This window comes from Schistocerca cancellata, chromosome 1 (assembly GCF_023864275.1).
Source record: "Schistocerca cancellata isolate TAMUIC-IGC-003103 chromosome 1, iqSchCanc2.1, whole genome shotgun sequence".
Classification (NCBI taxonomy): Eukaryota; Metazoa; Arthropoda; class Insecta; order Orthoptera; family Acrididae; genus Schistocerca; species Schistocerca cancellata.
The window spans coordinates 16,492,912-16,505,662 of NC_064626.1; the positions used below are offsets into that span (position 1 = coordinate 16,492,912).

The window sequence follows — 12,751 nt, forward strand, 5'->3', positions numbered from 1 at the left end:
GTCAGTATTGTCTCACGTGTTCCAATATTTCTACGGAATCCAAACTGATCTTCCCCGAAGTTGGCTTCTACTAGTTTTTCCATTCGTCTGTAAAGAATTTGCGTTAGTATTTTGCAGCTGTGACTGATTAAACTGATAGTTCGGTAATTTTCACATCTTTCAACACCTGCTTTCTTTGGGATTGGGATTATTATATTCTTCTTGAAATCTGAGGGTATTTCGCCTGTCTCGTACATCTTGCTCAACAGATGGTAGAGTTTTGTCAGGACTGGCTCTCCCAAGGCCGTCAGTAGTTCCAATGAAATGTTGTCTACTCCCGGGTCCTTGTTTCGACTCAGGTCTTTCAGTGCTCTGTCAAACTCTTCACGCAGTATCATATCTCCCATTTCATCATCATCATCTACATCCTCTTCCATTTCCATAATATTGTCCTGAAGTACATCGCCCTTGTATATACCCTCTATATACTCCTTCCACCTTTCTGCTTTCCCTTCTTTGCTTAGAACTGGGTTTCCATCTGAGCTCTTGATATTCATACGAGTGGTTCTCTTTTTATCCCATTGCAATCGTATTATCATTCTCAATTTGTTAATACTCCTTCACTTAAAAATTATTCTAGTTTCAATGCATTTCTTTTCATTCATCTTCCACCTCATCTTCTATAAACTCTTTCCGGGAACTCAGTTTCAAAGCATTTTCATTCATCTTCCACCTCACCTTCTATAAACTCTTTCCAGGAAGTCAAAATGTCTATTAGCACTATTGCAATATTTTTCTCACTTAAATTTATGAGTTTTATGAAAACTGAAAAAACTTTCAGTACACTTACAGATTTTACAAAATATGTACACAGAATGATTGGCAGCATTTCATTACTTAATAAACTGTGAAGTACGCCACAAATAATTTCAAACAAGCTTAATCAAGATTGAAGATTTTCAGTCTTTATGAAATGACTAATTGAAAACTCTGTTTTCACAAGTAGACCAACTTTACTACATATTGCATTACTTCCATGTTGCCTGGGGCACCTCATATTTTGATGTCTGAGGAACTAGAATGTGAAGTAGCACAAATTGCAAATTCCAGCACCTATATTTTCCAGACGGGCCTACCACAGAAACATAGGTGAAACCATTTAGTTTACTGTCAACTAAATCATCAGACTTTTCTGTACTATGTTTATTATAGCATAGTGAAATACAGAAAAACATAGAAAGAGAGAGAGTGGTGGGTGGGGTAGGGGAGAAGCATGTCTCACGTTTTGTAATATTGCTGACAACTACTAGAAAGACATAACTGTACACCGTAGGTGTTGTTCTGGCAAGTCTTCAATCTTATCTTCAAAACTGAATAGTCCATGAAGCAGCCTCCCATGAACAAAAGCTGGAGCACGGTGTACCATAGGGATCTGTCATGGAACTTCTCTTGTTTCTCATACAGGCCAATCATGAGGTTATAACAATTATACATTGCTGATGAGACCACCATCTCTGGCAAAGGAAAAAGAGCTGCACAACCTCGACACGACAGATGTACTCCTCAAAAACATCAAACAGTGGTTCAACAAAATTAAAATGAAACTGAACGAGGAAAAAACACATCATCTGATATGCAGCCTCTGCAACACTGAATACCACGATAATGTGGATGCTGTCAAACCACTAGGCTTCATGACTGACAGCAGTGATTCACAGTTACTGCTAAAGAACACATTGCCCTGAATTTCACGGTATATCAAGACATTGCAAATAAACATGCATTTCTGAGAATGTTTGGAAGTTATCATTGTCCTGCACATAATCTAATTTGTAGTAAATGGACATTTATGATTTAAATACTGTAGCAGATATTCCAATTTATATACTGTGTTACATCTAGTTTGCACCGATCCCCCTTACCAACAAGTTTGGTGTGCTATTTTTCACTGAAACTGAATCTGAGCCAGTGGGGGTCACTTCAGCTGTTTAGGGGAAACCTGTTTTGTCCGGTGTCCGGAGGCTACTCCAGAAGCCATTGAGGGAACGGGGTGCAACCAACTGCAGATTGTGGGGCATGCTGGAACAAATTATGCCTGTTGTCTGGGCTCCAAGGTCATTCTTGGTCCATTTCAGTGACTGGCAGAGAAGACCAGCCTTGAACATGGAGTTTCAATGAAGCTCACAATTTGCGGCATTGTCCTCAGGACTGAATCGAGTGGAAGGACTAAATCAGAGACTTCAAAAGGTCTGTGACAAACTAGGGTGCAATTCCTGGAGTTGCACCATAGTGTTGTGAACAGTAGGGTCTCCCCTAAATGGATCACACGTGCACTACAAAACAGATGCTGATACTCAGGTAGCTGACTGTGTGTGAGGTGCAGACAAGGGTTTTTTAAATTAGGTGACTCTCCATCCAATCCAGATAATGATAGCTGCAAGATACCCAAAAGTATCAGTGTAACATCAAAAGAAATGCCACCCACAGGGGAGAGTATTAAAATCCTAATAGTAAACTGCTGAAGCATTCGCAAACGAAGTGCCAGAGTTCAAAGCACTCTTGGAAATTAGTGAAACTCACATAATACTAGATACAGAAAGCTGGTTGAAACCTGGAATTGATAGAAATGAGATTTTTGGTGAAAATTAAAATGCATATCGAAAGGATAGACAAGAGGGAAGTGGAGGTGGTGTACTTGTCGCAGTAGACAAGAAACTCAAAATCCACTGAGGTAGTAATTGAAGCTGCATGTGAGACTGGGCAAGACTCAGTATCAGGAGTGGACATAAAAAATTTGATCCTTCTATTGCCCAACAGACTCATCTCCTAATGTCACCAAAATCTAGGCTATAGAGATAACCTCTGTTCACCTGTATGGAAGTTCCCCTATCATACTACAATCACCAGTGGAGACTTTAATCATCCAACAATCAACTGGGGAAATTACAGTAGTGTTAGTTTTGGGCATTGTAAGGTGTCCTGTGAAACTTTAGTAAATGCCTTCTCTTAAAACTACCTAGAACAGATAGTTAAGAACCTCACTCATGATGAAAATATACTGCATCTAATGGCAACAAACAGGCCTGTCCTCTTTGGGATGTCTGCAGCAAACCTGGTATCAGTGACCATGACATGGTTGTGGCAACAATGATTACCATAGAACAAAGGACAAACAAAACAAGCAGAAAGATATATATGTTCAGTAAACTAGATAAAAAGTCAGTAGTGTCATACCTCAATGAGGAACTTGAAACTTTCAGCACAGGGCAGGAGCATGTAGGGGAATTCTGGCTCAAGTTTAAAACATAGTTGACCATGCTCCTAGATAGATAAGTACCCAGTAGAACAGTTCATAACATGAGGCACCCTCCATGGTACAGGCTCATTGTAAAGAAACTTCTAAAGAAAAAGAGACTACTGCATAATACGTGTAAAACAAAGCATAGGACTGTAGGTACACAATGTTGGATAAAATGTGTTTGGCTGTCATGAGAGCAATGCATGAAGCCTTCAGTGACTACCATAGCACAATACTGACAAATAATATTTCACAGAATCCAAAGAAATTCTGGTCGTTTGTAAAGGCTGTTCATGGCACCAAAGTTAGTGTCCAGTCTTGAGCAAATGAAACAGGAACTGAAACTGACGGCAGTAAAGCAAAAGCTGAAATGCTTAACTCTGTTTTCGAATGTTCCTTTACAAAGGAAAACGCAAGAGAATTGCCCCAATTTAATCCTCATATGACTGAAAAGATGAGTGAAATCAATATTAGTGTCAGTGGTGTTGAGCAAAAGCTGAAATTGTTAAAACTGAACAAAACTCGAGAGTCTGATGAAATCCCTAGCAGATTCTATTATGAATTTGTGGCTGAGTTAGCCCCTCTTCTAACTATAACATATCGTACATCCCTCGAACGAAAAACCATGCCTACAAGAAGGGTAGTAGAAGTGATCTAGAAAACTACCATCCAATGTTTCTGACATCAATTTGTGGTAGAATCTTAGAACATATTCTAAGCTCAAACATAAAGCTGTATCTTACACATAATGACCTCCTCCATGCCAGCCAGAAAGGATTCCAAAACCATTGATCATGTGACCGAAAGTTTTGGGTCAAGGCAGTCTAGTAGATGCAGTATCTCCTGATATCCGAAAAGCTTTTGATCAGTGCCACACCTACATTTGTTGATAAAAGTTCGATCATATGGGGTATCAAGTGAAATTTATGACTGGTTTGAGGACTTTCTGGTAGTGACGACACGACGTATTATCTTTGGATCTCGAGCCATTCTCAGATGCTGAACTAACTTCAGACATGTCCCAGAGCAGTGTGCTGAGACGATTGCTGTTCATGTCATATATTAATGACCTTGTGGACAATATTATCGGTAACCTCAGACTTTTTGCAGATGATGCAGTTATCTATATGAAGTACTGTCTGAAAGAAGCTGCATAAATATTCAGTCAGATCTTTAGAGGATTTCAAAGTGGTGCAAAGACTGACATCTTGCTTTAAACGTTCCGAAATGTAAAATGAAAAACATCTAGTATTCTATGACAATAATAATCTCAATGAGCCCCAGCTGGAAATGGCCAACTTATACAAATACCTCCATGCAACATTCTGTAAGGATATGAAATTGAATAGGCCTATCACATAGACTCAGTTGTGAGTAAAACAGATGGTAGACTTTGGAAGTGCAATCAGTCTACAAAGGAGATTGCTTACAAATCACTTGTGGAACCAATTCTAGAATATAGTTCAAGTTTGTGGGACCCACACCAAAAAGGACTCACATGGTAATTTTATATATATATATATATATATATATATATATATATATATATATATATATATATATATATATATATATATATATATATATATATATAATAGAAGGAAACATTCCACGAAGGAAAAATATACCTAAAAACAAAGATGATGTGACTTACCAAATGAAAGTGCTGGCAGGTCGACAGACACACAAACGAACACAAACATACACAAAAAATTCAAGCTTTCGCAACAAACTGTTGCCTCATCAGGAAAGAGGGAAGGAGAGGGAAAGACGAAAGGATGTGGGTTTTAAGGGAGAGGGTAAGGAGTCATTCCAGTCCCGGGAGCGGAAAGACTTACCTTAGGGGGAAAAAAGGACGGGTATACACTCGCACACACACACATATCCATCCACACATATACAGACACAAGCAGACATATTTAAAGACAAAGAGTTTGGCCCAATATATATATTTAGACTTACCAAACAAAAGTGCTGGCAGGTCGATAGACACACAAACAAACACAAACATACACACAAAAATCTAGCTTTCGCAACCAACGGTTGCCTCGTCAGGAAAGAAGGAAGGAGAAGGGAAGACAAAAGGATATGGGTTTTAAGGGAGAGGGTAAGGAGTCATTCCAATCCCGGGAGCGGAAAGACTTACCTTAGGGGGAAAAAAGGACAGGTATACACTCGCACACACACACATATCCATCCGCATATACACAGACACAAGCAGACATTTGTAAAGGCAAATTAAATATATTTTTCCCACGTGGAATGTTTCCCTCTATTATATATATATCAGGTCGATAGACACACAAACAAACACAAACATACACGCAAAATCTAGCTTTCGCAACCAACGGTTGCCTCGTCAGGAAAGAGGGAAGGAGAAGGAAAGACAAAAGGATATGGGTTTTAAGGGAGAGGGTAAGGAGTCATTCCAATCCCGGGAGCGGAAAGACTTACCTTAAGGGGAAAAAAGGACAGGTATACACTCGCACACACACACATATCCATCCATACATACAAGACACAAGCAGACATTTGTAAAGGCAAAGAGTTTGAGCAGAGATGTCAGTCGGGACGGAAGTACAGAGGCAAAGATGATGTTGAAAGACAGGTGAGGTATGAGCGGCGGCAGATTGAAATTAGGAATTAGCGGAGATTGAGGCCTGGCGGATAGCGAGAAGAGAGAATATGCTGTCCTCTCTTCTCGCTATCCGCCAGGCCTCAATCTCCGCTAATTCCTAATTTCAATTTGCCGCCGCTCATACCTCACCTGTCTTTCAACATCATCTTTGCCTCTGTACTTCCGTCCCGACTGACATCTCTGCTCAAACTCTTTGCCTTTACAAATGTCTGCTTGTGTCTTGTATGTATGGATGGATATGTGTGTGTGTGCGAGTGTATACCTGTGCTTTTTTCCCCTTAAGGTAAGTCTTTCCGCTCCCGGGATTGGAATGACTCCTTACCCTCTCTCTTAAAACCCATATCCTTTTGTCTTTCCTTCTCCTTCCCTCTTTCCTGACGAGGCAACCGTTGGTTGCGAAAGCTAGATTTTGTGTGTATGTTTGTGTTTGTTTGTGTGTCTATCGACCTGCCAGCGCTTTTGTTTGGTAAGTCTCATCATCTTCTTTCTTTTTAAATATATTTTTCCCACGTGGAATGTTTCCCTCTATTATATATATATATATATATATATATATATATATATATATATATATATATATATATATATATATATATATATATATATATATATATATCCTCGTCAGGAAAGAGGGAAGGAGAGGGAAAGACAAAAGGATATGGGTTTTAAGGGAGAGGGTAAGGAGTCATTCCAATCCCGGGAGCGGAAAGACTTACCTTAGGAGGAAAAAAGGACAGGTATACACTCGCGCACACACACACATATCCATCCGCATATACACAGACACAAGCAGACATTTGTAAAGGCAAAGAGTTTGGGCAGAGATGCCCAGATGTCTGCTTGTGTCTGTGTATATGCGGATGGATATGTGTGTGTGTGCGCGAGTGTATACCTGTCCTTTTTTCCTCCTAAGGTAAGTCTTTCCGCTCCCAGGATTGGAATGTCTCCTTACCCTCTCCCTTAAAACCCATATCCTTTTGTCTTTCCCTCTTTCCTGACGAGGCAACCGTTGGTTGCGAAAGCTAGAATTTTGTGTGTATGTTTGTGTTTGTTTGTGTGTCTATCGACCTGCCAGCGCTTATATATATATATATATATATATATATATATAATAGAAGGAAACATTCCACGAAGGAAAAATAACTATATATATATAGTTATAATAGAAGGAAACATTCCACAATGGAAAAATATACCTAAAAGCAAAGATGATGTGACTTACCAAATGAAAGTGCTGGCAGGTCGATAGACACACAAAAGAACACAAACATACACACAAAATTCAAGCTTTCGCAACAAACTGTTGCCTCATCAGGAAAGAGGGAAGGAGAGGGAAAGACGAAAGGATGTGGGTTTTAAGGGAGAGGGTAAGGAGTCATTCCAGTCCCGGGAGCGGAAAGACTTACCTTAGGGGGAAAAAAGGACGGGTATACACTCGCACACACACACATATCCATCCATACATATACAGACACAAGCAGACATATTTAAAGACAAAGAGTATGGGCAGAGATGTCAGTCGAGGCAGAAGTGCAGAGGCAAAGATGTTGTTGAATGACAGGTGAGGTATGAGTGGCGGCAACTTGAAATTAGCGGAGATTGAGGCCTGGTGGATAACGGGAAGAGAGGATATATTGAAGAGCAAGTTCCCATCTCCGGAGTTCGGATAGGTTGGTGTTAGTAGGAAGTATCCAGATAACCCGGACGGTGTAACACGGCGCCAAGATGTGCTGGTCGTGCACCAAGGCATGTTTAGCCACAGGGTGATCCTCATTACCAACGAACACTGTCTGCCTGTGTCCATTCATGCGAATGGACAGTTTGTTGCTGGTCATTCCCACATAGAATGCGTCACAGTGTAGGCAGGTCAGTTGGTAGATCACGTGGGTGCTTTCACACGTGGCTCTGCCTTTGATTGTGTACACCTTCCGGGTTACAGGACTGGAGTAGGTGGTGGTGGGAGGGTGCATGGGACAGGTTTTACACCGGGGGCGGTTACAAGGGTAGGAGCCAGAGGGTAGGGAAGGTGGTTTGGGGATTTCATAGGGATGTACTAAGAGGTTACGAAGGTTAGGTGGACGGCGGAAAGACACTCTTGGTGGAGTGGGGAGGATTTCATGAAATCCTTCATGGAACTTATTTTTTCAAGAAATAGGCACTAAGTTGTGTCAGCAGCACAACTTCGAATACTTTGCTGAAGACAGGTATTAATGATATGGGCCTGAAATTTGAAACCTCTTCCTTTTTTATGCGCTGGTTTAACTGTGCTCCATTTCAATACATTTGGAAATGTATGTTCTCTGATACTGCAGTTTACCAGGTGGGTGATAATTTTAACTAATTCCTTATTACATTTTTTAATCACGATACTACTCAAACCATTCCATCCAGATGAGAACTTATTCTTTAGGTTATTTATTATTCTGCCTATTTCTTTTTCACTTACTTATTTGAATTCAAAAGGTGGCTCTTCAAAGCGGCAGAGCTTTACCTCACTACTCACAACTAGAAGGGCAGCACGAATGGTCACAGGTCTATTTGACCCATGGGGGAGTGTTACAGTGATGCTGAAGAAACTGAACTGGCAGACTATTGAAAATAGACCTAAACGGTCCCAAGAAAGTCGACTAACAAACAATCAAGAACCAACTTTTAAGTGATGACTTTAGTAATATAATACAACTCCATTAAGTATCACTCACATAGGGATCATGAGGACAAGATTAGAATAATTACAGCACACACAGAGGCACTCAATCAATCATTCTTCTCACACTCCATATGTGAATGGAATGGGAAGAACACCTAATGACTGGTACAATAGATGTACCCTCTGCCGTGCACAATTTGTGGTTTGTAGAGTATGGTTGTAGATTGCAAACTATCAATGAATGAGTATACAGTGCATGTGTGCTCCATTCTCTCCCCATGTGGTATAGCTTCTAATGAGACATGAAGGATATATTAACTGAACAGTGCCTTATAACAGTGTATTATGCTGTGTCATAGTCCCATTAATTATGGCCTGCTGTTATTTTTTAGACTCTTAAGGTTAAGGAAGTGTTCATGCTACAAAGAAAGGGTGTCACAAACATCACTTCAAGCAAAATATGGAGCACTGCAAGCCTATATTCAACTGGTTACTAATAATGACCATTTTCGGCCAAAATGTGTTTTATGGCTCATCAGTGTAAAAGAAAACCAGGGAACTTCCAGCGTGAGGCAAGAAAAACGTAATTATGACACCACAACAAGAGGAACACTGAAATATCAAGGTGTCAAACGTATGGAAAATAAATATTTCAATGGTTACTCCGAAAATGTTCGGAAAAGTTAAATAAAAAAACTATACAGGTTGTCAAACAACTCCTATTCTACTCTACGGACGATTATTTATTTACTTTAATCAAATAAATAATAAATAAGCCACGGAAGAATCTTTCAACAGCGACCAAAGTGACTGGAGAAAATGTTGTTTTCATCTATCATATATCTTCTTGTTGTCAACAATTTTCTTTGTATGTTATATGAAAAATTGCAAAAACTTCTGTACGTGTGCAGGCCCTATCACCACGACTGGTCGACGACGCAGATCTTGTAATGGTACTAACCCTTCAGTAGGAAGTTTTCTAGCGATTGTAAGGAGGGGTCCGAAAATGTTCCATAAAAGGATGGTTTTAATTTAATTAATATTTGTTCAAATGACGAGTGTAAACCAGCTGGTGGAATATGAACTCCGCCCTTCAACCACATGTGAAAAGAACGCATGGCAAACCATTACTAAACTTCGTTGCAGTCTTTCATATTAACTGTAACTTCTGTGATATTTACCTAATTGAAAACCAATTTACTTACTCGTCCACATATTCTAAATACGGTACCCAATGTCAAACATGAAGCGCTGAGAAAATTTACATTCCCCTGTTAAAGAACGATTAGCAGTTCTGGGAAAAATAAAAAATATCCTGTACATCTACGGTCTGAACACAAAAATATTGTACTAGCTACTTCAATGGAGCAATATTTTCTGTTACACACCGGGACGTGTGAGGACATTATGTTTCGTGGAACCTACGCGTCAAATTCAAGCGCTAAGATCTTTTTGCGAAGCGTAGTCAGTAACTTTACCTTATTTAGGCCTACTTCACAACGATTTGCTGAACAACAGTGTGGATGGTGCAATACCAGTATTAAGTAAGTAGATGCTCCACTCTTTATGTATCAGTCGTGTGGCAGTAACAAAGCAATAACCCCTCGAGAAGAGTACGACAGCTACAATATTCAAACAAGAAGAATCACATTTTCACATAGGAACACATACATTTCAAACACAAACTGCAGCTACAGGGGGATTCCCCAGGAAACTCCAATTCTACGACGCGCCAGTTTTGTTCTGAATATCTTGTTACTCCACACTACGCAATACCTTTTGCATTTGTTGCCGTTTTCGCTCACACACAACAGCATAAATGCGCGAAGAACAAAAACAGGAAAATGAGCTCTACCCTCACAGAAGGAACTCGTAATACTGATTACTTCTCTCCTTCCGCAGCGGACTTCCTTAGTTCAGTTCCTTCCGCCTTCATATCCACAACCTCTATCGACAATGATAACGCCATCGCCTACATCTTTTAAACAACAATGAACACTTGTAATGACTATGCAAAGATGTTATTACCGTACCAAGTACCAATAAATTTATTGCTATGCCGAAGGTTTGTATACTTAATAAATTTCTATTTTAAAATTAATTGAAACAAAAAATATAAACTGTAAAGAGAAGAATCGATTGATATAAGTCGGCCTATTCTGTGCATGTTTTGTTCACTAAAAACGAGAAAATCCATGAAGTATTCATCATATATTTTATGTTTAACGATATAATCAACGGAGAATCAAACATACACGCATAGATAAAGAAGAGAAATATTAACTGATTGTAGGAAGATGAAATGAACTCTAGTATTAACGTACAGGCTATAAAATACAAAGAGTGGAATCCAGTATGTTTCGGTATTCACCTCGTTTCACTCCGTAAAAACTCAGTGTTAGACTGTTCTACCGATTTGTTATCGACAGAGAAACATTTACCTCATAGAGTCCAGACTCACTACATACCTGCCTTGTCAACTTTAAAACGGGGCTCCCTTGGTTCTATTTTTATCTTGTTGAAGTTAGTTAGCAATGGTGCATGAATATGGTTTGCTTAAAATTTTGTACATTGAGCTGTGTAAAAGCGTAGTGAATAAAGGGAAAGAAAGAGCCGATATTCGTCAGTTTTTGTACCTCAAAAACGAATGAAAAATGAAAGTGAGGGAATCGAAAAATACACTACCTGTGATGAAACGCCACAACAAATGGGTGAGTCAGACTCAAATATCTCTATTGAAATTGTGCTGATGGATAAAATATAGACCAAACAAGGGACTCTGCTGGCTTCAAGTGATTTGATGGAATGGGTGTTAGTCTCCTGGTCACTATTTCCGAAATTACGTTGATAAAATGGCTTTGGACGATTCCCTAATGCATAGGATTTTATTGAATCCATTGAAACCAGACTTACAATTCCAAGAAAGATGTAAATGGCATAAAGACAACATTTAGTTTTACAAGCTGTCAGCATATCCACGATTAGTATATTTTAAAGGAGTTAAAGTTGGTTTGTAATTTGTTTTTGAGAGTGTGGAAGAATTAGTAAATGAGAATCTTGCGAATAGGCTAAGGTGAAATTAACTATTTCTTTTGTTTTGTTGCGTGCATTACCTTTAACAGGAAAAACAAGTTCATATGCTGTTTTTGATGACTTTCTTTAGTTTAAGAGTACACTTAGATGATAAAATATTGCTGAAACATTTTGAAACGCTACCTAATTTCTCATATAACCCATAATTATTTAGTTGTTGCATGCTCCGAAGTACCTATATAGAAATGATCTGACTATCCCCCTCCCACCCCCCCCCCCCCCACCGCCGAACATAAACACTTGATACTAGGCACTTTAATAGTGCAAAGCAATATGTGTGAAATACAGCGAATTCATCTCAAACCAATACGGCGGACACTGGAGTATCTATTAATAAGAATACACCATTTCATGCAAATGTATGCTTCGCAAAATTGTCATATTTTCTTACACCAAAATGCAAATCAGTCTGTTTTACTCATCTCCTCTCTAAGATTGTGTAGTATTTCCTCACTGTAGCCATGTTTGAAGCTTCTGCCAGTTGTCATTCACTTCACTGTTTGACACCATGGTATGCTGTTGACTGTCCACGCATCACCGACATTAGATTGTGGTAGAGAGATTAGTGAGTTAATAATGGCTTGGATGTGGTAGGTTTAAGTGATAATGGCTTGTAAAAGAATGATCGCAATCCCTTAGCAGCCATATGCGCCTCCTGTGCTTCCAGGCTTCATTCCTGTCATACCTTCCAAGATCTTGATGTGTCAGTTTTGAATCTGATGATAGGAAAGATAATAATTAATTACCCTCTCTTGTATCGCTGCATGAAGTGTGCGGTTGATGCTGTATGTAGGCAGTGTGTGTTCAGGTGCAAAGTACATAGTTGCCAGATTTCTGATGGCACCATTGACGATGTCATGATTTTGTAGGGTTGAGCCAGGTAATAGGGAATTCTATCTTTTCTTTCGAAGGGTTTATTTCATTTTCTTGTTACAGTCAAGCATTAGCCTGTAGCTTCAGCTGCCTGTAATTTTCTCGCCCATGGTCTGGCAGCAGCAAGTCAGCACCAAGGTGGGCAACCTCGATCACACACCTCCCTCGTGTGCTGACGAGGTAACGCCATTTAGGCGAAGCTGACCAGGCAACGCTTCAG

At 39.5% G+C, this 12,751-nt stretch overlaps 1 protein-coding gene across 3 annotated transcripts in view; it reads right to left on the bottom strand.

The window, feature by feature from the left end:
* The window catches only part of LOC126164481 (uncharacterized), a 178,168-nt gene extending 167,716 nt beyond the window's left edge, over positions 1-10,452 (bottom strand). The window contains exons 1-2 of one of the 3 annotated variants that reach the window (XM_049920245.1): positions 10,342-10,452; positions 10,044-10,187 (exon numbers count right to left, since the gene is read on the bottom strand). The gene's annotated coding sequence lies outside the window, so the exon portion shown is untranslated. Of the gene's footprint in view, positions 1-10,043; positions 10,188-10,236 lie in introns of all 3 variants that reach the window. The other 2 variants (XM_049920243.1, XM_049920244.1) reach the window with 2 other exon arrangements.
* Positions 10,453-12,751: the final 2,299 nt, after the last annotated feature.